General features: G+C 36.1%; 1 pseudogene; it reads left to right on the forward strand.

Annotated features, from left to right (window-relative positions):
• The first annotated feature begins 725 nt into the window (after positions 1 to 725).
• Positions 726 to 3,737, forward strand: LOC140811374 (2-succinylbenzoate--CoA ligase, chloroplastic/peroxisomal-like; annotated as a pseudogene).
• The last annotated feature ends 438 nt before the right edge of the window (positions 3,738 to 4,175 follow it).

Genomic DNA, 4,175 nt, shown 5'->3' on the forward strand with positions numbered 1-4,175 from the left:
TTAAAATTAAAAAAATTAATGATTGTAACTACAATAATAAATTATTATATTGTCAAAATTAGAATTAGACAAACGAAACAATCTACAATCTCTTTTACGAATCTACATCTAAAACAAACGAAACAACAAATTGGAAGAAAAAAAGTAACCTTAATTTACAGTAATAAAGATGTAAAACAAAGAGAATAGATGGTCGTCTCGATAAGAAATAGAATATTTCTATGATCTCGATTTTTTCTTCGTCTTTACCGCATATGGATTTGGAAGCGAGGGTTGGGAGAGGAGAAGAAAGATACGGTCAATCGATTTGGAGTGAGGGCTGAGATAGGAGAAGAAATAATTAATAGAATAGGTAGTCTATCAATTTAGGGTGAGGGTTTTATTTGTAATTTAATAATTAATTAATAATTACATGTAAGCCTCTATGTAACCCATTATGTACACATAGCATTTTCCTATATATATATATTGGGTAATTTATTACAATCAATATGACATAATATTATATGATTATGTATGGGAATTTTTTGTGTCTTCTTGTCGCCTATGATCGATCCACTTGCAAGATCAAACTCGATCATTTCCTGCAGGGCCCCAAAACTTACATGCCTTTGCTTCCATTTCACATCTCTCTCTCTTTTTGAGACACACATTATACATGCACAGTTAAAGAACATAATCTATATACTTTAGTTTTTGTTTATAATTCGAGTTTTTCTACCACGATGGCCGGGTACTGCAGGTGTTACACATACTGATTATTTAATATATATATATATATATATATATATATATCTACTTACATAATAATATATGTCATTCTCTATTTAGCTTAGCAAATTATAATATGATAATTTTATAATTTGACAGTCATTTTGAGATGTTCTCTTTTGAATTATATATTAGTCTATATTCTTTATTTTAGTTTTATTACATTAAATTGTTTGGTGCATTGAGTTTTTTAATGTCTCATTTTATTTTAGCGCCTCGGAGCTCTATTTGAGGAAAACTGGAATGCAGTTGGTGGAGCTGAGGTAGTTTTAATTTGGGGTTGGCCAATGGGCTTCTGCAACTCGGCATTGTAGCAGGCCAGGGATACATGCATGTTTTATCCATTAATTTCTGCTCTCAACAGACAACAGGGTTATTATATATATACCTTTCTCAACTTTCAAACATTTAATTTGGAGCCTGCATGCCGTGTTTTATATTATCACATGTTGCGTAATTTTGCATGACTTACAAGGTTTAATTCCTTGCTTTATGTGTAACTAACTAACTAACTAACTAACCTGAATCATGTTTACTTGTTTTGTGTCAATATTGTTTTTACGATTATTTATGGTGACAGGAACGTACGTACGCATATCTCTTTTACCTCTTGGAACACGTGATCAATCAATTTTTGAAAGTTAACTAGATAAATTATGTTTGAAAATTGAAATTTCAGTGATTTGTATCTGGAATGGATCCTTGGTATTACCTACGTTGGAGGAATTGCTGCTCCACTCAACCACAGATGGGTCGGTTATCAATTTCAAAGTTTTTTACTAGGCACGAAAGCGAGAGAAAAATAAAGAATTATACATTGTTACTAACCTCGGTGAATCTGGTGCAGGGGTTGGATGAAGCAAAATCAGCAATGGACGTGGCAAAACGGGTATTATTGGTGACAGATTCAAGCCATGCAGGTTTCTGGCATTCCAAGTTCATCATCGATTCTGTGCCATCTTTGAGATGGCATGTGTCGATGGACATGGATGTTAAACCGGCCGACAAAACTGAGACCAGTACGATCCATTTTTAGCATATATCAGGTGATCAGTACCGTACATGTGTTGATATGACTTTTGCCTTAAACTTGCATTTTTTGCTACTGAATTGCTCAAAGAGCCTATTGGAAAATCTGTTAATCTAGACTATCTTTGGGTAATTTGCTTTACCTCAGATAGTACAAGTTATCTTCCTCTTTTGTTCTGTTATGATCTTCATCTGTCAGCGTGTTAATTTTAGGCCCTAAACAGAAATATCCCTACAATATAATTTTAAGCATTTGTCCTGGATAACTCTCTTAAATCAACTTCTTAACTTGGATCATCCTTTTTGTTTTCTTGATTCCCGTAGGTACCACAGGACGTCCAAAAGGAGCTACCATAACTCATTCAGCTTTAGTTGTGCAATCCCTTGTGAAAATAGCAATAATTTGCTACGGCGACGATGATGTACGACTTTTCGATAGCAATTTTATGTCTGAAAATGGCATCCAATTTCACAATGAACTCTTGCAGATTTATTTGCACACCGTTCCATTATGCCACATAGGAGGACTATCATCGGCCATGGCAATGTTAATGGCTGGAGGTTGTCATGTTATGATGCCAAAGTTCGACGCTCAGTTAGCATGCGAAGGCATTAGGGAGCACCACATGACTTCTTTGATCACTGTACCTACAATGATGGCTGATTTGATCACCATTAATAGGTAAAACAATGATATGTTTATTCTTATATTTGTTCTTTCTGCCCTCATGTTTTTGCATTAATCGGTTATCTCATTAAACTAGAACTCTTTTAGGACACAGCAAACATTTGGTGGTTTTGAGTCTGTAAAGAAGATTTTGAATGGCGGTGGTGGTTTGTCTCCTCAGCTTTTCGAAGATGTTACCAAAATTTTCCCAAGAGCTACGATTCTCTCAGCTTATGGTTTGTGTTCCACATCTTACGCTAAATCTCTCTAATCATGTGGTTATAAGACGTAGCTTCTTCTCTGTGTTCTATACATTTTAAACATGTTCGTTCTCTGTTTCTTTGTTTTGCTTTCTTGAAGGAATGACAGAGGCATGTTCTTCACTAACCTTCATGACTCTTAAAGTTCCAACACGAGAGAGCCATCACCAGAAGCAAAACGACTTAAAAAACGCCAACTTAAGCGCTCAAGGAGGTGTCTGTGTGGGAAAGCCAGCCCCTCATATTGAACTCAAAGTATGCGCGGAGGAATCGTCAAGTTCAGGGAGAATATATATGAGGGATCTGCACGCAATGCTCCGTTACTGAGGTCAATCCAAGAATTCAAATCCTGTGCAAGAAGGTTGGATTGATACAGGAGATATAGGGCAGATAGATGATCATGGTAGTCTTTGGTTGTTCGGGCGCGAAAAAGATAAGATCAAGACTGGAGGGGAAAACATTTATCCTGAAGAGGTGAAAATTCTGATTTCCTTGTATTTTAATTCGAAGAAATCTGAATCCTGATTCAATTTGTTTAACAAAATAGTTAGAATCTCTTGTATCTCAACATCCCGGAGTTTCCAAGATCGTCGTTGTTGATGTTCCGGATGCAAGGTTAACAAAGATGGTAGTAGGCTGTGTTCAATTGAAAATAGGCTGGAGATGGTCTGGCCTAGGTTCCAGTAACTCAGCGGAAGTCAGAGTTCATGCTTTATCCAGCGAGAGCCTCAGACAAAATTGTAAAGACAAGAATTTGACTGGGTATTTCTTCTCTCCATGTACCTTTGATTAATATATTTGTCGTATGCTGTTACATTAGTCATTATATATGTAAAGACACAGGTATATGTAAAAAGTCTCGTGCCTTGCAGATTTAAAATACCAAAAAGATTTGTTTTATGGAGGAATGACTTCCCATTAACAACAACTGGGAAATTGAGGAGAGACCAAGTCAGAGCAGAACTTATCTCGCAAACACGGTTTTTCTCAAGTAAAATGTAATTAAGGAACATTTCTAGATCATGGTAACGGAGGAGAAAAATCCGATCTATCATCAACTTTAAATTGTGATGTTGCTGAAATCCAGGATGGTAGCTGTGAGGTCAGATCTTCACTTGAGGAGGTTGGATCGGACCTTCGAAATCTGAAAGCACAAACAAGAACGTTAGAAGGAGGTCGGAAGGTTGTTCTAGCGTAGCCCCTCTGACGCTCAAGTCAGATAATAGAAAACACAGAGAATATTGTGTGTAGAGTGGGTGAATAAATGAATGAATAAACAATGAATGAAACCTGATATTTATAGGAGAAAAATAAAGTCCTGATTTGACAGGTTTAGATTCTCAGAATCTCGGACAAGATTGGATTAAACTTTTGTGGGCTTTACCTTTTTGGTTTTATTTCTGTGTGCTACCCATTAATGTCTGAGTAGAAGTTTTCCTAGGCACGAG

This window comes from Primulina eburnea, chromosome 14, assembly GCF_022965805.1.
Source record: "Primulina eburnea isolate SZY01 chromosome 14, ASM2296580v1, whole genome shotgun sequence".
Lineage (NCBI taxonomy): Eukaryota > Viridiplantae > Streptophyta > Magnoliopsida > Lamiales > Gesneriaceae > Primulina > Primulina eburnea.